The sequence below is a fragment of the Balaenoptera acutorostrata genome, chromosome 4 (assembly GCF_949987535.1).
Source record: "Balaenoptera acutorostrata chromosome 4, mBalAcu1.1, whole genome shotgun sequence".
NCBI lineage: Eukaryota > Metazoa > Chordata > Mammalia > Artiodactyla > Balaenopteridae > Balaenoptera > Balaenoptera acutorostrata.
Genome location: NC_080067.1, coordinates 38357122 through 38382386, shown reverse-complemented (window position 1 = coordinate 38382386; position 25265 = coordinate 38357122). Strand labels below are relative to the sequence as shown.

Genomic DNA, 25265 nt, shown 5'->3' with positions numbered 1-25265 from the left:
TCATTAAACAAGCAGCCTTCATGACACCCCAGGCCTTAGTTCCCCCAGCATTTTGTAACTCTATGGAACACGTTTATACTTTGGCCTCTAGAAAGACTTGTGCTAGTTATACCTCTGCTGGAGTAGCTAACTTCTTTCTCTAAGCTGGCCTTCCAAACAGTACACACTGTGTATGGGAGGATAAGTAGGAAGGTGTTTCTATATCAGTCCAGCAGAACTGCCACCTGTCCTCTTTGCCACCAGGGACATTTCTTCTTACTTTCCATATTTTTTCCTCTCCTTCTACAATCTACCTCAGCATACAGAAAGATTCCTGACTGCAGCTTTGCCATGTGTGGTGTTCCTACTTTTGAGACAATTCCATACAGCAAATGTGTGGAACACCCATAGCAGTTCAGGCACTGAGCCGTATGTGTGGGTAACAATGAAACACAAGAGGGACAGATGCCATCCCTACCCCCAGAGTGCTTTCTCTCAGGAAATGTCATTTTAAATGTACTGAGTATTAAAAAGGTGAAGTGCAGGGAGCTACGGGAGCATAAAGCAAAATTGAAGCCCTGCCATGTGTTGGACTACCGGGATTGGGGTGGGCCCAAAGAATCCCATGACAAACCTTCTGGATTTGTACACTTAGTAAACAGTTCTATCTGTGATACACCACACTTTAAGTTGCACTATTTCTTTTTTTTTTTTAAATCCATGTTCTCTCAGTACTGTCTATAAATATACCCCTTTTTAATTAATTAATTATTTTTGGCTGTGTTGGGTCTTCGTTTCTGTGCGAGGGCTCTCTCTAGTTGCGGCGAGCGGGGGCCACTCTTCATCGCGGTGCGCGGGCCTCTCACTATCGCGGCCTCTCTTGTTGCGGAGCACAGGCTCCAGACGCGCAGGCTCAGTAGTTGTGGATCACGGGCCCAGTTGCTCCGCGGCATGTGGATCTTCCCAGACCAGGGCTCGAACCCATGTCCCCTGCATTGGCAGGCAGATTCTCAACCACTGCGCTACCACGGAAGCCCTGCACTATTTCTTATGAAGAAAACTTTTCAAATTATTCACTGATTTTTAAATTTCATTGATGATTAAAATAAATTAATGCAGTTTTTGAGTATGTAGCAGTATGAACTGATATTGTGGGGCTTTGGTGCTTCTGGATATTGCATTCTGAGGGTCTGAGCTTCTGTCCAAAGCATGCTACTTACACTTTTCAGGAAATTTGGGGGCTCCATCTAGCCTAGCCTTATCCTTCCAGGTTGGACTCTGCATCTGTGATTGCATAATGCCTATATGTGGTCTCTCAGTGCACTTATTATACAATTGTATTAGTCTGAACTCTTGGAGGTTCAAGGAAGCAATTCAGTAGGGCTGGCTGAATATCAGTGATCAAATGATGTCATGATGATTTGGTCACACTTCATCTGTTATTATAGTTCCCTCTGTCTGTTCTTATTCTTAGGCTAGCCCTAAGAATGGGAGACTGCTAGTTGTCTCAAATTTGAACTCAAAAAAGAAAAACCATCTTGTTTTACTCAATATTTACACATCAAATTTTATGAAAGCGCCCTGATTGGAATTGTTTGACTCATGTTCTTACCCTTGAACCAATCTGAGTTCCGTGAAGTAAACTTGGAGTGATGGAGGAGTTGTTTCTCAAAGGCACATTTAGTGTATAGACAAAAGTGTAAGTATTTTATGAATATTTTTTTAATAGATCTTTATTGGAGTATAACTGCTTCACAATACTGTGTCAGTTTCTGTTCTACAACAAAATGAATCGGCCGTATGCATACATATATCCCCATATCCCCTCCCTCTTGAGTCTCCCTCCCACCCTCCCTACCCCACCCCTCCCTACCCCACTCCTCTAGGTCATCGCAAAGCACTGAGCTGATCTCCCTGTGCCATGCTGCTGCTTCCCACTAGCGATCTATTTTACATTCGGTAGTGTGTATATGTTGATGCCCCTCTCTCATTTCGCCCCAGCTTCCCCCTCCCCCCACCCCGTGTCCTCAAATCCATTCTCTATGTCTACGTCTTTATTACTGTCCTGCCCTTAGGTTCTCAGTACTTTTTTTTTTTTTTTTAGATTCCGTATATGTGTGTTAGTATACAGTATTTGTTTTTCTCTTTCTGACTTACTTCACTCTATATGACAGACTCTAGGTCCATCCACCTCACTACAAATAACTCAATTTCGTTTCTTTTTATGGCTGAGTAATATTCCGTTGTATATATGTGCCACATCTTCTTTATCCATTCATCTGTTGATGGACATTTAGGTTGGTTCCATGTCCTGGCTATTGTAAATAGTGCTGCAGTGAACATTGTGGAACATGGCTCTTTTTGAATTTTCTCAGTAGTGGGATTGCTGGGTCATATGGTAGTTCTATTTTTATATTTTTAAGGAACCTCCATACTGTTCTCCATAGTGGTTGTATCAATTTACATTCCCACCAAAAGTGCAGGAGGGCTCCTTTATCAGCACACCCTTTCCAGCATTTATTGTTTCTAGATTTTTGATAATGGCCATTCTGACTGGTGTGAGGTGATACCTCATTGTAGTTTTGATTTGCATTTCTCGTATAATTAGTGATGTTGAGCATCTTTTCTTGAGTCTCTTGGCCATCTGTATGTCTTCTTTGGTGAAACGTCTGTTTAGGTCTCCGTCCATTTTTTAATTGAATTTTTTTTTTCATATTGAGCTCCATGAGCTGTTTATATATTTTGTATATAAATATTTTTTAACTGTCTTTTTTTTAAAAATTAATTTATTTTTGGCTCCATTGTGTCTTTGTTTATGTGCGTGGGCTTTCTCTAGTTGCGGTGAGTGGGAGCTACTCTTCGTTGAGGTGCGCGGGCTTCTCATTGCAGTGGCTTCTCTTGTTGTGGAGCATGGGCTCTAGGCAGGTGGGCTTCAGTAGTTGTGGCATGTGTGCTCAGTAGTTGTGGTTTGCGGGCTCTAGAGCGCAGGCTCAGTAGTTGTGGCACATGGGCTTAGTTGCTCCGTAGCATGTGGGATCTTCCCGGACCAGGGCTCGAACCCATGTCTGCTGCATCGGCAGGCAGATTCTTAACCACTGCACCAGCAGGGAAGTCCTGTTTATATATTTTGGAGATTAATCCTTAGTCCGTTGTTTCATTTGTAAATATTTTCTCCCATTCTGAGGGTTGTCTTTTCGTCTTATTTATGGTTTCCTTTGCTATGCAAAAGATTTGAAGTTTCATTAGGTCCCATTTGCTTTTGTTTTTATTTCCATTACTGTAGGAGGTGGGTCAAAAAAGATCTTTCTGTTGTTTATGTCAAAGAGTGTTTTTCCTATGTTTTCCTCTAAGAGTTTTATAGTGTCTGGTTTACATTTAGGTCTTTGGAGTTTATTTTTGTGTATGGTGTTAGGTAGTGTTCTAATTTCATTCTTTTACATGTAGCTGTCCAGTTTCCCAGCACCACTTATTGAAGAGGCTGTCTTTTTTCCATTGTATGTTCTTGCCTCCTTTATCAAAGATAAGGTGACCATATGTGCGTGGGTTTATCTCTGGGCTTTCTATCCTGTACCATCAATCTATATTTCTGTTTTTGTGCCAGTACCATACTGTCTTGATTACTGTAGCTTTGTAGTATAGTTTGAAATTGGGGAGCCTGATTCCTCCAGCTCCGTTTTTCTTTCTCAAGATTGCTTTGGCTATTCGGGGTATGTTGTGTTTCCATACGAATTGTAGCATTTTTGTTCTAATTCTGTGAAGAATGCCATTGGTAGTTTGATAGGGATTGCATGGAATCTGTAGATTGCTTTGGGTAGTATAGTCATTTTCACAATGTTGATTCTTCCAATCCAAGAACATGGTATATCTCTTCATCTGTTTATGTCATCTCTGATTTCTTTCATCAGTGTTTTATAGTTTTCTGATTACAAGTCTTTTGCCTCCTTAGGTAGGTTTATTCCTAGGTATTTTATTCTTTTTGTTGTGATGGTAAATGGGATTGTTTCCTCAATTTCTCTTTCTGATTTTTTTATTGTTAGTGTATAGGAATGTGAGAGATTTCTGTGCATTAATTTTGTATTCTGCAACCTTACCAAATTCATTGATTAGATCTAGTAGTTTTCTGGTGGCATCTTTAGGATTTCTATGTATAGTATCATGTCATGTGCAAACAGTGACAGTTTTACTTCTTCCTTTCCAATTTGCATTCCTTTCCTTTCTTTTTCTTCTCTGATTGTCATGACTAGGACTTCCAAAACTATGTTGAATAAGAGTGAGGAGAGTGGACATCCGTGTCTTGTCCCTGATCTTAGTTGATGCTTTCAGTTTTTCACCATTGAGTATGATGTGTGCTGTGGGTTTGTCATATATGGCCTTTATTATGTTGAGGTAGGTTCCCTCTATGCCCATTTTCTGGAGAGTTTTTATCATAAATGGGTGTTGAATTTTGTCCAAAGCTTTTTCTGCATCTATTGAGATGATCATATGGTTCTTATGCCTTAATTTGTTAATATGGTGTATCACATTGATTGATTTGCATATATTGAAGAATCCTTGCATCCCCAGGGTTAAATCCCACTTGATCATGGTGTGTGATCCTTTAATATGTTGTTGGATTCTCTTTGCTAGTATTTTGTTCAGGATTTTTGCATCTATGTTCATCAGTGATATTGGTCTATAATTTTTTTTGTGTGATATCTTTTTCTGCTTTGGGTGTCTGGGTGATGGTGGCTTCATAGAATGAATTTGGGAGTGTTTGTTCTTCCCTCTGCAATTTTTTGGAAGAGTTTGAGAAGGATAGGTGTTAGCTCTTCTCTAAATGTTTGATAGAATTCGCCTGTGAAGCCATCTGGTCCTGGACTTTTGTTTGTTGGAAGATTTTTAATTACAGTTTTAATTTCACTACCTGTGGTAGGTCTGTTTATATTTTCTAACTTCCTGATTCAGTCTAGGAAAATGGTACCTTTCCAAGAATTTCTCCATTTCTTTGTGATTGTCCATTTTATTGGCATATAGTTGTTTGTAGCAGTCTCTTATGATGCTTTGTATTTTGGCAGTGTCTGTTGTAACCTCTCCTTTTTCATTTCTAATTTTATTGATTTGAGTCCTCTCCCTCTTGTTCTTGATGTGTCTGGCTAAAGGTTTATCAATTCTTCTCAAAGAACCAGCTTTTGGTTTTATTGATCTTTGCTATTGTTTTCTTTGTTTCTATTTCATTTGTTTTTGCTCTGATCTTTATGATTTCTTTCCTTCTACTATCTTTGGGTTTTCTTTGTTCTTCTTTCTCTAGTTGCTTTAGGTGTAGGGTTAGATTGTTTATTTGAGATTTTTCTTGTTCCTTGAGGTGAGATTGAATTGCTATAAACTTCCCTCTTAGGGAAGAGCTTAGGAAGAGCTTTTGCTCTTAGCTTTTGCTGCATCCCATAGGTTTTGGGTCATTGTGTTTTCATTGTCATTTGTTTCTATGTATTTTTAAAAATTTCTTCTTTGACTTCTTCAGTGATCTCTTGGTTATTTAGTAGTGCACCATTTAGCCTCCATGTGTTTGTGGCTTTTACAGTTTTTTTTTCTGTAATTGATTTCCAATCTCATAGCGTTGTGGTCAGAAAAGATGCTTGATATGATTTCAATTTTGTAAAATTTTCTGAGGCTTTATTTGTGGCTCAAGATGTGATCTATCCTGGAGAATGTTCCATGTGCACTTGAGAAGAAAGTGCATTCTGCCCCTTTCAGGTGGAATGTTCTATAAATATCAATTAAATCTATCTGGTCTATTGTGTCATTTAAAGCTTGTGTTTCCTTATATATTTTCATTTTGAATGATCTGTCCATTGGTATAAGTGGGGTGCCAAAGTCCCCTACTATTATTGTGTTACTGTCGATTTCCCCTTTCATGGTCGTTAGCATTTGCCTTATGTATTGAGGTGCTCCTATGTTGGGTGCATAAACATTTATAATTGTTATATCGTCTTCTTGGATTGATCTCTTGATCATTATGTAGTGTCCTTCCTTATCTCTTGTAGCAGTCTATCTTAAAGTCCATTTTATCTGATATGAGTATTGCTACTGAAGCTTTCTTTTGATTTCCATTTGCATGGAGTATCTTTTTCCAGCCCTTCTTGTGTCCCTAGGTCTGAAGTGGGTCTCTTGTAGACAGCATATATATGGGTCTTGTTTTTGTATGCATTCAGCCAGTTTGTGTCTTTGGTTGGGGCATTTAATCCATTTACATTCAAGGTTATTATCGATATGTATGTTCCTATTACCGTTTTGTTAATTGTTTGGGGTTTGTTTTTGTGGGTCTTTTTCTTCTCTTGTGTTTGCTGCCTAGAGAGAAGTTCCTTTAGCATTTGTTGTAAAGCTGGTTTGGTGGTGCTGAATTCTCTTAGCTTTTGCTTGTCTGAAAAGCTTTTGATTTCTCCGTCAAATCTGAATGAGATCCTTGCTGAGTAGAGTAATCTTGGTTGTAGGTTTTTCTCTTTCATCACTTAAGTATATCCTGCCACTCCCTTCTGGCCTGCAGAGTTTCTGCTGAAAAATCGACTGATAACCTTACGGGGATTCCTTTGTATGTTATTCTTTTTTTCCCTTGCTGCTTTTAATATTTTTTCTTTGAATTTAATTTTTGTTTGATTAATATGTGTGTTGGTGTGTTTCTCCTAGGATTTATCCTGTATGGGACTCTCTGTGCTTCCTGGACTTGGGTGACTATTCCCTTTCCCATGTTAGGGAAGTTTTCCACTATAATCTCTTCAAACATTTTCATACCTTTTCTTTTTCTCTTTTTCTTCTGGGAACCCTATAATTTGAATGTTGGTGTGTTTAGTGTTGTCCCAGAGGTCTCTGAGATTGTCTTCAATTCTTTTCATTCTTTTTTCTTTATTCTGCTCCTCAGCAGTTATTTCCACCATTTTGTCTTCGAGCTCACATATTCATTCTTCTGCCTCAGTTATTCTTTACTGATTCCTTCTAGTGTATTTTTCATTTCAGTTATTGTGTTGTTCATCTCTGTTTGTTTGTTCTTCTAGATCTGTGTTAAACATTTCTTGTATTTTCTCGATCCATGCTTCCATTCTATTTCTGAGATTCTGGATCATCTTTACTATCATTACTCTGAATTCTTTTTCAGGTAGATTGCCTATTTCCTCTTCATTTATTTGGTCTTATAGGTTTTTACCTGGCTCCTTCACCTGTGACATATTTTTTTGTCATCTCATTTTTTTTTTTCCTTTTTTTTATGAGTGGGATTGTGTTCCTGTCTTACTGGTTATTTGGCCTGAGGCTTCCAACACTGCAGTTTTTAGGCTGTTGGGTAGAGCTGGGTCTTGACGCTGAGATGAGGACCTCTGGGAGACCTCACTCTGATGAATATTCTCTGGGGTCTGAGATTCTCTGTTAATTCAGTGGTTCGGACTCAGAACTTCCACCACAGGAGCTTCAGCCCGACCCCCAGCTCCTGAACCAAGAACCTTCAAGCCACATGGGGTGGCAAAAAAAAGAAAAAGGAGAAGTATAACAAAGTAAAAAATAAAAATATATGTATAAAAATAAAAATATAGATGAAACAACAACTGGAAGGTAAAACAGAACCATAGTACTAAAAGAGAAGAGAAAAAAAAAGGTGGAAAAGGCCTTGGCTGTGGAGGGCGGGGCCTAAGCAGGGGTGAAGTTTGGGCAGTGGGCAAGGCCTATGCTTAGGACCCACAGGGCTGGAAAAGGCCAGGGGGATGGGGGGGATGGGGGTGCTTAGGCTCAACAGAACAGAAGGGGCCCAGGCATGCCTCTCCCCTCTGGTCTCAGAGGGTGGGGGACCCCACCTGGGAGCCCAGCAGGCTTTCTAGGCGCAAGTGGGCGGGGAAGATGCCCTCTGCTCCCCTCCTGCTCCTCCTGTCCTGGAGGCCCCCTCCTGCCTGCCTCCCCTGGTCTCCCTGGCCTCCCTCCTATGCCCCCAGGACACATGCAGCCTGGAGGGGGCTTTGGAGGGCGTGGAACCGGCCTGGGAGCTCAGCAGGCTCCCCCCCAACCCCCCAACCTGGGTGGGGCTAACGCCCCAGTGGGTGGGGCTAACGCCCTCTGCTCCTTTCCCCCTCCTCTGGTCCTGGAGGGCCCCTCCCACCTGCCTCCCCTGTTCTCTCCTGGACTCCCTCCTACGCCCCCAGGACCAACCTGGCCCGGAGAGGACGTCTGAGGGCGTAGGACCTGGCCCAAGAGCCGGGCAGACTTCCCTGGCCGATTGGGCAGGGGAAACACTGGGCCTCTTCCCCCCCTGATCTGAGCCCCTGAGGGTCCTTCCAGGTGTGGGAACCCCTCCCCCCTCTCAGCCACCCCTCAGGGGCACCGATCCTGTCTGGCCTCCACTTCTCCTCCCCACTCAGTCCCCCCATGTCCTACCAGTTCACTTGGGGGTTCTTCCCGTCTCCTTGGCCATCAGGGTCCCCCACCAGCATCCAGCAGGTGCTGTAGTTGTGGGGAGACATGAACTCTGTGTCTTTTCATGAATATTTGACTGTGTCCATCTCCTCTAATGGACTACATGCTAGAACAAAGGCTGTGTCTTATTAATCTCTATATATTCAGTATTAGTAAAGGAACTCACCCCTAGTAGGCATTCAGTAAATGCTGACTGAATAAACATAATGTAAAAGAATGTGAATAACCATCTAGGAAGAGAAGAGGGAGAGGAGGATAGACTGCTGAAATACATTCTGAAGCACATCAGAGTGTATGAGTACAGGGGCTGCCAAGGCCAGACAATGTGTAGAGGATCAGAAGTGTCAAGAAGTAGCTCTTAACCTTTAAATCACTTTGAAATGTTTCTAAAAGGATACACTGCCTTATTACTCAGCTGACATCAGTCACAGATAGGCTTCATTTAAATCTTTCTCTCTTTTTAATAACAGATAAGAATGCTCATGGGATGACTAAAATTGTACCACATACCTGTAGTTTTGTGCTAACTCTGCCACTGAATCACTGAAAGTTCTAGTATGGGATGCATTAGGGACTTGGGGCCCAAGGTACCAGCCGTAAAACCAGAAGGCTTGCTGACCTCAACTTAATTTTCAGGAACTTTGATGGTGAAAGTGTTCAAAGGCAGATAATTCTATGCCATTTGTATTATATCCTGATGTTAGATGTTTACATAACTGAATTATTATTTTTCCTAAATGATGAACTAGAGTCTGGATGAATATATCATATTGCATTGGGGGCAGTGGTGATAGTTCAAAATGGTACAGCAATTATAAACAGGACCACATCAAAATAAACCAAGGAAAACAGAGGTTTAAGAAAGGGAGGATGTGATTAAATCATCAAGTGCTCAGACAGGTTGAGGAGGCTGTAGCAGCACATCGGAGAATTGTCTGTTACTGGGGACCTTTAAGATATCAAGGGCAGTTGAGACAGGAGCAAGTCAGATGATAAGAGAGAGGTTATTGATGCAAAGTAGCCCAGGGTGGCTTTTTCAAGATATCTAGTAGTAAAGAAGGTAAAGGAAGCTGCAAGACAGTGGAGAAAATGGTGGTGTTTTGTTTGTCTGTTTGTTTGCTTTCATTTGCTTTTATAAATAAGGAAGGGTTGATGGTGTCTGTAGGTAGAACGGAAGGGGCCAGTCAAGAGAGAGTTGATTATTTCAGGAAAAAGGAGCTGTTTCATGGAGGAAGATCCTGGAGAAGGTGAAAGATGATGTGTTAAACAGCATAGCTGGACAGGTTACTGTAGGTAAGGAAGAAAAGCCAAAGGTCTGAGGAATGTATTTTTTATAATTAGATCATTTTTATTTTCAAAAGATGCAATAGTCAGATCATTTCTATACCCAAATAATTCAGTCAGTGCTAAACAACCATTTTTCACATTTGCTTTTCTTATTTAAAAAAAAAAGAAAAAGCTGAGCTTACAATGGAAAAATTCAATAATAAAAATGGTTCCTCTACTTAGGACATCATAAAATAAAAAGGGTAATGTAAATATACAATACACAAATATGGAAGAATTAAACATACTAAAAACATTGGGAAAACAAAATAATCAGATTATTTAAAAATAGAATAATTCATACTATTCAGAGTCATTGCCCCAAGAAACAAAATACAATATAAAATTAAAGTACATGAATACAAAGGACATTCATAAATACCTATATTTGTTAGTTATTGTGCTGTCGGGGCTAAAACATTTAAAAGAACTTAGTGTCTTTCTTTAAGAGAGCGAACCCTATGCATAAAAAAAATGTGGAAAAGCAGAAAAAAAGCCTTTTTATTAATGCATTATAAGGAAACATCCTATATATACCAATAAAAAAGTAGCGATGGTGGGGAAAGGAAAGGAATTGATTATTCAACTTGGGGAGGTACATCAGTTCTTTTAGATTTGTTGAGATTTTTTAAAATTAACTTATTCAGAGCACTAATGCAAATGTCCTTTTCAATCCAAAGGTTAAATAACCAAAACCAAAAATGAGGGTAGTAATTTGACTTTAACCCTTATTATAATGAAGCACAAGTAAATTTAAGGCAGTTCTCTGAGAACCAACAAAATATGAAACCGTCCCTAGAACAGATAATGCATAACTACTTATGGCAGTTCTCTCTATTTTTATTCCTGTGTTGGGAAAGGTTTTGGTTATATAACATAATAAAAATAAGTCAGACAGACATGATCATGTTAAAGTGAGAGCATGAGCTAATCAGTCAAAAATGCACTATAGTTATTTTCAAACTGGCTCCACACCTGGAAGCGAACTTAGTCATCATCCGCATCTTGCCATCACTGAGAATTTTTGAGTGATTGCCTCAGACAGGAGCCGCAGGATTTCAAAAGACCCAGATCCAGACTGATAAACTGCTGAACTCTACTATTTGATAAAGCGTTCAGCATTATTTAGATCCATTTAACTTGGGGAAACTACTTAAGATTCACTGTGACTGAATCATACCCATTCCAAAATGTTGCTGAATGCATTAAACAAATAAATTCTTAGAATTAATATGGGCCCTTGTGATTACTGCCAAGCCCTGTATTAGGTTCCCCCTGCCTTACCAGCCTGGAGATCAAGTGAGGTCACATGACAAAAATTCCCTCCTAACAAGTCTCTCTTCAGTATTTCAGGTAGTCCTCAGGACAACACTCCATGTGTCCCCAAACAGATCAGCTCACGCTCTTCCAGTGCAGCCTCTAAGTGATGCCTGGCACCCACAAAGCCATTTGGGGGACACTGGTCACCACAGCCCAGGCCCTCCATGAGATGGCAAAATGTCCCTGCCTTCCCTTCAGCCCTCTGACCTCAGAGGTGCACAGTTCCTTCCTTGTTCACCAAGGAGAGAGTCTCTTTTCTGCCTCACTCTATGTTGAGGGTGAATATATAATTTATTTTCTTAGTTTGAACAGTTTTGAGAGTGAGAGGGGGCTCTGATTAACAGTTATCCCAAGACAGAAGAATAGACTTGACCTATCCCAGGAAAACCAGGACATAGAGTCAACAAATACATGGTTCCTGTCTCATCCAGGGCACTCAGGCAATGGGCCTACCTCCTGGTTCTTCACCAGTCCTTGAGTTAAAACAGCTCTTTCAGTTCCTTCTCTTTCTTCACAGGCCTCCGACTTAGTCTCCAGGGCTGGCTGGGGGGGTGACCCATGTGGTCCTCTCTATTGTCCACCAGGCTCTCTCCAGCTGCCTACACAGCAAGGTCCACTTCACAGATCCTCCCTCCCCCAAGACACACCCAGGCCAAGATGGCCAAAATAAATCCAAAACTGAGACGCCACTGGGTGGCAAGCCCAGTCTAAGCTCAGTAATCAACACATTATCCCAACGGGGAAAAGAAAAAACAAAAAAGGAGAGAAAATAACCTTTTCATTGCCAAGGTCAGTTAATATGTTTGCCTATTATGAATTATAGAAAAAACTCTTGATTATTTCCCATCTCTTTGTCATTAAATATTGATAATTGCATCTGCCCCGTTTCTGAAAAATTTTATAATGAAGCAAAATTAGTGAAATGATGGCTATATGGCATTACTGAGCCCTGGGAAAGGGAATTACATTAGTGGTAATAATAATGTCGTCTTCGAAAGAGTAGGAAATAACAATTTCATACTAGAAAAGCATCCATGAAATTTCTTTAATATTGATTATTTAAAATGAATATATCAACCACATTTATTAACATTTACTGACAGTGGGTAATCCATAAAAAATTGATGATCACAGTCTAATAGTTAAGCGTATAGTCCACAAGAGACTCCCACATCTCTAAACAGAGTTTTTAATAATGGAGTACACAACAATATTCTGAAGCAGAAAGCTTTAGGGACAGATCATGACCCAATTATATGTACAACTTACATAGAAAATAGTTTTAGTGGAGACCTTAACAAAGATATTACCTTGCTTTCATTTTGCATTCTAAATAAGATCATGACATTTGGTTAAACATTAAATAATCAGACTACTAAATTTAGGTTTGTTCCATTAATCTAGATTGTTCCTAAGGAACAGAGAAAACTATGACATTAGGCAAACATAAAGCACAGGACTTTGCACATTTTGGTTGTTCAGTGGACGTGTGTTGAGTTGATAACCTTGAAGTGTCCCCAACCAGACAGGCAATGGCTTCTCTTAAGATAGGATCCTGATTTTAGGCTAAAAACTAAGGATATCATTTCTGAGAATGGAGGAGTCATGCAATTTCTCAGGCTGCTTTTCTAGGCTCAGTAAGAAGTTTCACAGGGAAGGAGTGCAACTCTGAAGTGGGGGAGAGGCGGGGCAAGTGATAACATGAAGTCTGTGAATAATAGAACAATTCAGCTTGAATCCAAATCAGGATGACATGCTGCAAAATCGGAGCTCTTAATAAGAGCTTCTATGAGGTCACTGGAGGGGCAGTGTTATCAGGCAGGATACATTAGACCCATGCCAAAATAGTTTCTCCTCCTCTTCATAACTTTCCTGACTTTCTTAACGCCTGAAATTCCACCATTAGAGTGTCACTCTTTTAGGTCATGAAGTCTTTTTGGTCTTCTAGAATCTCCCATCAAAATGAAAACCACCCCTGGGAAGATTAGATATTTAATCCAGTATTTCCAAAAATACATAGTTCTAGTCTCTCAACATGTTTCATGGGGGGGAAAAAAAACCTCTGTGGTCAAAGAAATTTGGTAAATGCTCCGTACTTTGTTAACTCTTTAAACTTCACAATGCCAAAAAAAACCATATTAAAGGCCCCAAAATATATTTCAGAAAAAATATATATAACTGTTTTATCCAGTATTTGCAAAATTATTTTGACTAGAAAATAATTTGGAATACTTCTTAACATTCAGAATACTGTACTGTCAACTCACAATGAATCATAAGGGTCTGGAAACAGACACAATGTCAGCAGCTAGGGAACCAGGAATAGTTACTGGGTGACTAGACCCATTGTCATTGCAGATATTCATTGGATATTATTGAATAATATCAACAGCGTCAGTGTTTTTCTAAATTTTTTTTTAGCCCTGTAGAAAAGTATTTATCGTGGCTCATATATTTAAGAATTTGTCATATGCATTATTAGAGAAATAAGATAGGCCCCATGTGAAAAGTTAATGAATAATGGCCTAGTATTAATTATACGATTTGTGTATAAAATGTAAATTCAGAGAGAAAGAACACATTTCTCTACATGATGTTCCATTTACGCCAATATGTAACCACCCACCTATTTTTCCCTATTTGAATATTCCATTCCATTCCTTTCTGACTTTGGCTACATGTTTCATGCAGAGTAGATCTGCTCTAGACAGCATGTTCAAAGTACATTTGTAACTAGAAAATTCTTTCTTTCAGCAGGTGTTCAGGGTGCTGGGGTTTGCCGTGGGTACCTTAACAAATCCATTACTTTTGTTGCCTGGAAGCATTCCAGTGGAAGAAATTATGGCTACTACTATGTGGTGAATTGCACCCAAAACTTAGAATCACAGAATAATGTCTCTTGCCTTAAATCCTATTTTATCGAAGGTTCTGAATGTATCAGGTACCTATTCACTTAAGCTGTATTGCATACCTACTATGTGTTAGACATGGTGCTTCCACATATGCAAATTGGGTGCATAATCAAGTCATACTAGTAAACACATTTTACAAATTCTGGCTAAAATATACCCAAGGTTTATTTCCCAGCTTGCCTTTGTCTTTTAGTCAACCCTAAATAATGAGTTCTTTTTATTTTGATTATGTTGAATGGGCTTGACACTGGACGTTTTTTTGCCATTGGTCATAGAGTTACGGACTTCTAGAGCTGCTTCCAAGGTTGCAGTCGGAGTGGGGAGAGGAAGAACCAAAAATCAAGTCTTGGGGCCTCCTTCCCAACACTAACCAAAACCCCCTTGTTTTGATCCTTTTTACAAACTGTTTTTTTTCTTTTTAAGTAAGATTTCATTTGAGAAAGTCCATAAACATTTGGTATAAACCTTGATAACTCAGGAAGAACAATCTAGTATTTCTCATAAGGTGGTCCATGGCCCTGCATGGATTACCTGCAGGTGCACCTGGGATGCTTGTTTAAAAAAGCTGAACCTGAGGTCTCTCCTTACTCCCCAGACCTGCTGAAACACATTCCCTGAGAACTGGTCCTGTTAATATATGTTTTAAACAGGAATTATTATGCACACTAAATTTAATAATTTGTGTATGAACTTTATTTCATGTACAAAGGAATATGTGTAACATATGTACATTAAGGACTAATACCCCATTTGCCCACTACCCAACTTAATAGAAGATGACCAGTTCCTTTGAGGCCTACCGTATGTCCCTCCAAAACTGCATCCTCCTCTTTCCTCACTCCCTAAGTAGCCATTATAATGAATTTTGTGTGAATTATTCTCTTGCTTTTCTTTATAGTTTTACTCTATGTGATTGTATGTAACCTTAAACAATGTATTATTTTGTTACCTGCCCCCTTTTTAGTAAGTTCATGAGATTCATCCATGTTGACATGTATAACTATGGCTTATTCATTTTTATGTGTATTGTAATCCAGGTGTGAATGTTCCAGAATTATCCAACTTCCTGTTTGTGGGTTTTAGTAGTTTCAATTTTTGCTTTCACAAACAATGCTGCCATGTACATTCTTATATATATCTCTTAATTGTGAAAAAGTTATGGGTATATATTTAGGATATATAGTGGGCTATATACCTAGGTGTAGGATTACTGGGTTGTATGTGCAAGTTCAGATTTACTAGGTGATGCCAATTTTTCCCCACTATGGTTGTATCAATTATTAAAGTATAAGAAATTCTGTTGGGGAAAAAAAAAAGTTAATGAATAAGGAAATCCTTGATTGAATAATGAATAGGTTATACAATATGTTTTTGAATTCTGGGAAAGAAGTGGAATTAAGCTAAGCTTTGAAGTTTGGGCAGCCTTTGAATGGGCAGAGGAGGAAGGAGGGTCCTGCAGGGGGAACAATGAGAGCAAAGGAGGGGTGGTGGGCACCAGGAACCACTGCCAGAGCAAACCACTCCTGAAGCTGGGAGAAAATACCTGGAGCCGTTGCAGTCAGGTTAGGCACTATGCAGCCCAGGGTGGGGCTCACCAAAGACCTGCTTCCACAGAGCCTTTCTCAGTGGGAGATGCCTTGGGCAAGAGCTGCTGGCAAGAAGCACAGCTGGGAGCCTCTGACAGGAACCTGGAAACACGAGGTAGGCAAACAAGAAAAGTGTCTCTGACCAGCCATTGCCAACGGGAACTGTCATCTCAGGAGCCAGCAAATGTATCAGGCTGGAGTTGCTTATTACTCAAGAATTCCAGCCCTCTCATGATCTTTTGGCAACACTCAAAATTTGTTCTGGTTTTGAACAGAGTCGTGGCCTTGAAAATACAGTGCTCAGATCTCCTGCTGCTGGGAGCATGGTTGACTGAGGGCCCAGATGTTGCTCCTCTGGATCCACCACCACATCTGATCTCAGGCTACATTTCCTATGAGCGCTCCTGGCCAGTGACTGAGCATGGGGAGGATTTGGGCAAGCCCATTCCTGGGATGCAGGACTGTCCTGATGGGCAATTTAGATATAAGATGTCCCATTGATCTGGCTGAACATTTCTTGGAACTGTGCTGAAAACTGAGACTCTTCCTATCCAACTATCCTTCCTTTTCTGTCCCCTTCACAGGAGTCAGACCAGCATTATGATTGGAAGGTTCTCCTTGCCTTCTCCAGATACTTCTCTTATCCTTCCCTTTATCCTTCTCAGGCATTTCCCCTGACACATTTTCTGCACATCTAATATTAATTTGTCTGCTTCTTAGAGGACCCCAACTAACACAGATACTCAACTATGATGCAATCCATTACGAGGTTTCATTCTGTTAGGGTTTTAGATGAAGTCTTTCTCTCTCGCAAGCATCCAAACCCTCCGCAATCATACAAAGAAGGAAAGACTCTCCATTTCCCATTGCCACCTTTCCCTTGATATTGACTGCCAGGCTCACATCTGCCCTTCTTCCAGAAAGAAGTTCGATCTGGAAAGGATCTTGTCATTTGATAAAAGCAAAGGAAAGGAAATTAGCATTGGGAAATTGACCACTCGAATAAAGTGAAAGAGAACATACATGAAGAATAGAAGCACTTGTCTAAAATTATCTTTTGAAGAGCCTAATAGAAGGTACTACTTATTTTTCAGTTAGCAAGGACTTGCTATTTTTTCATACTTAGTGTATTAGTTAGATTCCTAGGGCTGCATAATAAAGTACCACAAACTGAGCAGCTTTGAACAACAGAAATTTATTCTCTCAAACAGTTTTGGAGGCTAGAAGTCTGAAATCAAGGTGTCTTCAGGGCCACGCTCTCTCTGAAGGCTCTAAGGGAGAATCTTTTCCATGCCTTTCTCTTAGCTTCTGGTATTTCCAACAATCCTTGGTGTTTCTTGGCTTATCGTTCATGAGTCCAATCCCTGCCTGGGTAGTCACATGGTTTTCTCCTTAGATGTCTTTACGTCTCTTCTCTTAGAAGAACAGCAGTCATAATGGATTAGGGCCCACCCTAGTGACCCCATATTCACTTGATTACATCCACAAAGACACTATTTCAAAATAAGGTCACAGATACTCAGGGCTAGGACTTCAATGTATCTTTTGGGGAGATACAGTTCAACCCCACCATTTGGGTAGGGGCATGTTTCTTTGAATGGAAAAGTGAAAAAGTGCATAATTAAAATTTCTCAGCTACTTGGGATATAAGCAAACAAACAGTTCTGCTTTTAGGTGGTGATTTGTTCTGCTGCTTGTATTGTGTCCTTATTATATGTCTGATGTATCCACATCCTCTACATCTTCAGATGCAGCTAGCACCTAGCACTTTGGGACACTGCTGAATATTGCTGGATGGGAAATGAAACCGATATGGGTCTTCTAAACATTGGCCTGTGGATGATATGAATTGATAGGCATGTTTATTACAACTGGCAAAAGCACTGCTGGTTTGAAGTAGTGACCTTTCTAGCTGAAATTAACTGGGTCCTTTCAATGACACTACTTGTCCATGAGTGAATACACTTTCCTAATTCAGAGAAAACAGAATTTTAAAAAAATCACCAAACCAATCAGCTGGAAAAGATTTCATGAAGCACTTTCTAGATAATAAATCACAGCACAGTAAGACCTCACATAGATATGACTAAACATCTTGAGCAGCTTCCAAATTCTTGCCCATCCCATCTGCCACAGGGAAGTAAGTGAACTAGAATGGGAAATTTAGCAAATGTTGTGGACGGGCTATTCAAAAACCATTCACAAATACCCTTCTTCCTGCTCTATTATAGAGGCTGTTAAAGCTAAGAATTTGAACTCCTAGCTTTTTCCATGACTAGAGGTGGCCACGTGATACACTTCTGACCAATAATATGTAGGTAGAATCACTAGGGAGGGCATCCCTTCTCAATAAAAAGATGGCCTCCTTGGGAGGAGTGTTCTTGCCTCTCATTATTTGTTAATCTTCTCCTGCCAGAAATGTATATGTGACACTTGGAGATGCAGCAGCCATTTTACTACCATGAGTTCAAAAGTTTCCATAGAAATGGTCGAACAAGACCATTAAAAGTGGATAAAAAGCACCAAACTTGGATTTTAGTATTGGATTGTCCAATGATTGAACTTAGCTTCTATGACAATGATTATCAATCAACAGGGGATATTTTGCCTGCCAGGTCACATTTGGCAATGTCTGGAAACATTTTTGGTTGTCACAACTGTGTGAGGGGAAAGCTGCTGGCATCAAGTGGAATAGAAACCAGGATGCTGCTAAACATTCTCCATTGCATAAGACAGCCCCCAACAACAAAGAATTATCCAGCCCTGGGCTCCCCTGGTGGCGCAGTGGTTAAGAATCCACCTGCCAATGCAGGGGACACAGGTTCGATCCCTGGTCCGGGAAGATCCCACATGCCACAGAGCAACTGAGCCTGTGCTCTAGAGCCCGCGAGCCACAACTACTGAGCCCGTGCTCAGTTTTATCTTTAAAACTGTTTTATCTTTTTAAAAAAAACAGTTATAAAGACTAAGTAACAATAGCAAAAGTTGCATATTTATTAAGTGAAAAAAATCAATATACAATAGTGTAGGCATTAAATGACTACTACCATTTAAAAGGAGAAAGTGAATGTAAGTGATTATAACTAAGCGATGACAGTAGTTGTATTGAGGATTTTATGTGAATTTGTTCCTGCCTATTTTGCAAAGGTTACTCAATGTGATTATGCTATCTTTATAGTTAGAAAAATAACTTTTTAAGTAATTAATGGGAAGAAGATTAAAATACTCAATCAGTGTTTATTTCTCTAACATTTATGAAGTTTCTTCTTGGCCTTACAGAAACCTTAAAGGCTAATGAAATAGTTTATGCAATTGGATACCATTTCTATTGAATCATCATGTCAGCAACATTCCTTTTCTAGTTCTTTATATCTCCCTAAAAATAGAATTCTTGTAGTTCAACTCATAGGACTATTCCTCTCCAGGGTTTTTGTGGAAACATCAGAACTACCTGCAACATTAAAGTGACTGGGTGAAAATTTGCCACTGTAAAAGTTTATATTTGTTTTAGATTCCTGTGGCTGCTATAACCAATTACCAAAACTGGGTAGCTTAAAACAACAGAAATTCATTCTCTTACAGTTCTGGAGGCTAGAAGTTCAAAAACTGACATCACTGGGCCAAAATCAAGGTGTCACAGGGCTGCACTTCCTCTGGAGGCTACAGAGGGAAATCTTTGCCTTTTCCAGCTTCTGGTGGCTACAGGCATTCTTTGGCTTGTGGCTTCTTCACTCCAATCTGTGCCTCTGTCTTCATATGTCCTCTGTGTAATTTTCAAGCCCCCTCTGCATGTCTTCTGTAAGGATACATGTGATGGCACTTAGGGACCACACAGATAATCCAGGATAATCTCCCCATTTCGAAATTCTTAACATAATCACATGTGCAAAGACCCTTTTCCCAAATAAGGTAAAGAAAAGGTTCCAGATATTAAGATCTGATATCTTTGGGAGCCAGCATTCAATTTACTAGAATATTATATAAAGAAAATATAAATCTAATTACTAATCTCATCGGATAATCTGAACTTCCATTCATACCTAGCTAGAAATTAAAATCTGGCGGGATCATCCAGTATCTAAATCCTAGGAAAGTAGAGTGAGAGTAAAGAATCTATTATCCTACTAAATGAAATAAGCATGAAATGATAAATTTGGGGGAAACTAATTTTTTTAAACACATCAATGCAAAGTGTTTTTTAAATTGTGAATTGCCCAATAAAATTTGTTTTACCTCTATAAACATTTGAATACATAATGGCCCTTTATATCTAAAAATGGAAAGCTTAACATTGTTTTATCATATTGCAGCAACTACGAAATGTTCTGAAAACTAATTTGAGAACTTAACCTTAATAGCACAGTTCAATAAACAAAGACTGTGAAATTACTAAAAAGGCAGGACTGTACTTATTTTGTTTGAGTTGACTAAGAAGCTGAGAATATCTTAATTACCTTTCCAATTAAAAGATATTTTAGCAAAATTATGAGAGTACACAAATAATTAAAGCCATAGAGCTTTCATTTCTTTTTCCCATTTGCTTAGTTTAATTCTTCAGATTTAATTTCAGAATAACCCCATCAAAGTTTTAAATTTTGGGGTACTTACATATGATAACTGTTTTTACATTTCTGGTTTTGGCCAGGAACACTTCTATATCTAAACATTAATTTTCATAATACTTGAAATATATTTGATCTTGAAGTTTAAGAGCCTTTAATGCTACTAATTTAGTTGCAATTACAGATTCCCCCCGATATCCAAATGTTAAGCTAAAATGGGGTAAAGTGGCAAAGCAACTGCCTTAGGACACTTCTTGCTAACAGATGCACAGACTAAATTGAGATAAAGCAGAGATACTTACACAGTTCAAAGCTTTGTGGCTTGAGGCTGAAATGCTGAGTGTAGTTCCCAGGAAAGGAGCTTGGTGGCGCCACTCTCACCGCTGCACAGTTCAAGGTATGTGTTGCGTCTGTAAGGGCTACTGCAAAACAAACACTGCATGCTATTTTCACTTTTCGCCTTTTTTCATAAAAAGGAAAATCCTCTTCGGATTTTTTTCAGTTAGCAAAAATGGGTACTAATGTAGGTCTTTTGTAAAAGCAAAGTGGCTTTAAAAATCGAATACCTGTAATTATTAAAACCTACTCAATCCCTTATCAGATAAATGATTTGCAAATATTTTCTCCCATTCCATGGGTTGCCTTTTCACTCTGTTGATAGTGTCCTTTGACGCACACAAATAACATGGCACTATTTTAAGCACAGCTCATTTTATCTTCATAACAACTCTATGAGGTAGAAACTATTATTATCATCCCTATTTTACAGATAAGAATACTAAGACATAGAGGGTTTAAATAATGTGCCAACATCCCCCATGGTAATGACTGAGCTTAGATTTGAGTCTGTTATGGACTGAATGTGTCCTTCTGAAATTCGTATGTTGAAACTTTACCCCTCAATGTCATGGTATTAGGAGGTGGGGCCTTTGGGAAGTAATTAGAATTAGATAAGGTGATGACAGTGGAGCCCTCATAAGTGGAATTCGTGCCCTTATAAGAGTCACGAGAGAGCTCGCATCCCCTCTCTGCTTTCCTCCAGGTGAGGATATAATGAGAATTTGGCAGTCTATAACCTGGAAGAGGGCTCTCACTAGAACCAACCATGCTGGCAAACTGATCTGGAACTTCCAGCCTCAGAACTTGAGAAATGAACTGTTTTGTTTATAAGCCACTCAGTCTATGATACTTTGTAACAGCAGCCCAAACTAAGACAGAGCCCATGGGGGGTATCCCAGAAACACTATGTCACACACACTTCTTTTTTTTGTTGTTTTTTCAAATTTGAATTCATCTTTTTTTTTTAATTAAAAAAAATTTTTATTTACTTTATTTTTGGCTGCATTGGGTCTTCATTGCTGTGTGCAGGCTTTCTCTAGTTGCAGCGAGTGGGCTACTCTTCGTTGCGGTGCACAGGCTTCTCATTACAGTGGTTTCTCTTTGTTGCGGAGCACAGGCTCTAGGCACCTGGGCTTCAGTAGTTGTGGTTTGCAGGCTCTAGAGCACAGGCTCAGTAGTTGTGGTGCACAGGCTTAGTTGCTCCGCGGCATGTGAGATCCTCCTGGACCAGGGCTCGAACCTGTGTCCCCTGCATTGGCAGGTGGATTCTTAACCACTGCGCCACCAGGAAAGCCCACACACACACTTCTTATAATGGACATCGGTGACCTCCTGATCACCAAATCCAGCTATGTTTTCTTAGTCCTCATTCAACTGCCTAATTTTTTCTCTATCATTTAAAATCATGATCCTTTTTATGTGAAACTTTCCTTCTCTTGGCTACTACATTTTTCTTGGTTCTCCTCCTATTTCCATGAGATAGTTACATCTCCTTCTTCAGTCTTCTATGCCTTTGTTCATGCTCACAAGTTCAAAGGCCTTACTTCACCCCCCTCCTTGCTTATTCTACATTCCCTAGGAACCATCTTTCCTCTGTTATGGGTTAAATTGTGTCCTCCAAAAAGATGCTGAAGTCTTAACCCCCAGTGCCTGTGAATGTGAACTTATTTGAAAATAGGGTCTTTTCAAAGGATCAAGTTAAGATGAGGTCATTTGTGCAGGTTCTAATCTAATATGACTGCGTCCTAATAAAAGGGCAACATTTGGACACAGACACAGACATGAATAGAGGGGAGACTATGTGAATACACAAAGAAAATACAATCTACAAGCCAAAGAACACCTGAGCTACCAGAAGCCAGGAGAGAGGGATGTAACAGATTCTCCCCTCAGGCCCTCAGAAGGAACCAACCCTGCTGATACCTTGATTTCAGACTTCTAGACTCCACAACTGTGAGATGATAAATTTCTGCTGTTTAAGCCACTTAGTTTGTGGTAATTCGTTATGGCAGCCCCAGGAAACTAAACACTTTCCAAGGGCTTAGAGGCAACTATTGTGTGAACAGTCTCAAACTCACACCTCTGGTCCTAATTTTCCTTTTGAGTTCTAGGTGTATGGTATCAACAGCAACTCATGACTATGCAACCATGATCCTGCCTTTCCAGAATATTACTCTTCTCCCATCTCCCTTCTTTCTCACCTTTGGACCCCAACTTAGCAACCTTTGTAAATGAGATATCTGTGGCCCCAGCCACCCTGGCTAAAAACCACAAAGTCACCTTTGAGTCCTCATTTTCCACCCCCTTGAAGCTGTCTCTATTTCTGTAATCCAAGAATCATGTGTGGTCCATTAGTTTGGGAGACTAGTATCAGGTTCCCAGACTTGGCAGCCATTACATCCCATGGTCAGAGCCTGATAAAAGGATTGGTGGCACTTTAGCCAAATATTGGGATGCAGACTCAAGGAATCCTTGCTGTTCTCACAGATGACATTATGATCCAGTATCTGGGCAGTGGCTTTGTTACGACCTATTTAAATACCCAGAGTTTTGCCTAGCATCTTAATATACTTAAACTTGGGGCTTTCTGCCTGAACCCCAGCCCAGAGGCTGGAGTTCTGACAGCTGCTCACAGATGTCCTTGAGATCTAAGATTCCGACTCTCGCTCAGATCTGGATTACCCATCGTGGCACCTGACCACCGGCTAGGACACCGCTATTATGCCACATCAGTGATTCAGGCTCAGCTTGATTGTCTAATTTAGTGCCCACTGTCCATCTTTTTTTTTTTTTAATTAGCTCAAATGTATTTAATAATTTATAGTTCACAGAGCACACAATCTATTTTCTTATTTAATCCTAACAGCCATAAAAAAATCCAGAAGAGTGAAAAGTTAAATAACGCACATGAGCTCATGTAGTTAGCGTTTGTTGCGTCAATGCTCAGATTTAAGCCTCCTGGCTCCAAATCCCATGCTCTTTTCTCTTCACAACATCGCATGCTCCTGCGTTCCTGGAATCCACTGGCCAGAAAGAACTTCTTTCCTGCCTGTATCAGCCCCACGGGGGCCTGTAGCTCCAGATCCCTACCTCCCCTCATCTGCCCTCGCCCCTGCTGTAGATAACTGACCCATGTTCTATCATATCCAAAGATTTGACAGATAGCTGCTTTTGAAGTGACCCTAAGACTAATGATCCCCGCCTTCTCAAAAGGTTGAAAATGATTTAAGGAATTGCAAAACGACTTAGTACCATAAACAAATATGCAAGCTGCCAAGTGTAAGGGAAACACCGTATTCCTATGTAGAAGACATATTTTCAGAGGAATTTTTAAAGATGATATATGACATTCCATGCAGTGCCAGTGTAAGCTGTAATCGTAAGAGGAAAGAGCACAGATACTGACTTGAATAAGTGGCCACCTAGGATGAATTTCTCTCCCCAATTTTTTGTCTACTTTTCCATTTCAAGATGATGAATGTTGATCTTTTATTAATCCTCTCTTACTCAATATTAAAAGATAGCATGATGTCTTGTGTGTGCCAGTTTCCTGCCCTGGCCTGTGAGATGCTGCACATATGGTGAAGAACATGGGCTCTGATGCAAGACTGTCTGAGTCTTACCCCCCCGTGATTAGCAGTGACCTTGAGCAAGTTACTTAACCTCTCTATACCTTATTTTCCTCACTATAAAATGGAGCTATTGGGGCTTCCCTGGTGGCGCAGTGGTTGAGAGTCTGCCTGCTAATGCAGGGGACACGGGTTCGAGCCCTGGTCTGGGAAGATCCCACATGCCGCAGAGCGGCTGGGCCCGTGAGCCACAATTACTGAGCCTGCGTGTCTGGAGCCTGTGCTCCGCAACAAGAGAGGCCACGATAGTGAGAGGCCCGCGCACCGTGATGAAGAGTGGCCCCCGCTTGCCACAACTAGAGAAAGCCCTAGCACAGAAACGAAGACCCAACATAGCAATCAATCAATCAACCAATTAATCAATAAAATGGAGCTATTAATAGTATACTTGCCGCAGTGTTGTTGGAAGGATTAAATAATTAATGTAAGTAAAGTGCCTACAACAGCACTTTGCCTGTAGAACTTGCTATTTAACTATTTGCTGTTCTATACGTACAGGAATGAGGAAGTAGCACACCCAAATCACTGGAGGAATCATTACTACTGGTTAGTCAGAGAAGATTTAAAAATGAAGACTTCAGAAAGCTCACACTATTAGTGCCATGGAGTGTCTCCATCCTCCCTCTTATACAACACATGTAAATAATTAGTTTTTATAAAAGACCATCCTTTCAATCTATTAAATATGTGTGACCCTCATAGTATTAGTTAGAAGATGCCAGCCACCTTAGACTTAGAGTGAACAAATTCTGTTGCAGAGAAAATAGTTGGTCATTAAGAAAAAAAAAAAAACATTGGCAATGGGTATAGGGTCAGAACAGCCTGCCAAACACAATTTCGTGAAAAAGATGAGATGAAGGCCCATTATAATTTGTCTCCAGTGGCCCACTTATAACTGTTAGCAAATTAAAGATCTGTGATAAGTTACATCTTCCTGTGTTTCCTTTTGTATAATCTTAAAGCTTACAATCTGAGTTAATTGTCACAGAAGAAAATGATTAATCAAAACAACAGTATAATTGTACCACATCTTGTGCTTCTGAGTTACTTCTTTACAAAGAAAAAACAGTGTTTCCTATGATAGTGTCAGGATATACAGACTCCTTAATAATATAACATATACAGAATTATCCTTATTGTTAGATCTACTCACTTATCAATTGTAAAAATTGAGCCTGCAATCAG

General features: G+C 39.9%; 1 long non-coding RNA gene across 2 annotated transcripts in view; it reads right to left on the bottom strand.

Annotated features, from left to right (window-relative positions):
* Positions 1 to 15091: 15091 nt before the first annotated feature.
* LOC130708168 (uncharacterized) overlaps positions 15092 to 25265 on the bottom strand; it is a 41466-nt gene continuing 31292 nt past the window's right edge. Inside the window, exons 3-4 of one of the 2 annotated variants that reach the window (XR_009008271.1) lie at positions 20415 to 20534; positions 15092 to 19346 (exon numbers count right to left, since the gene is read on the bottom strand). This is a non-coding gene — a long non-coding RNA (uncharacterized LOC130708168). The remainder of the gene's footprint in view (positions 19347 to 20414; positions 20535 to 25265) is intronic. The other variant, XR_009008270.1, reaches the window with a different exon arrangement.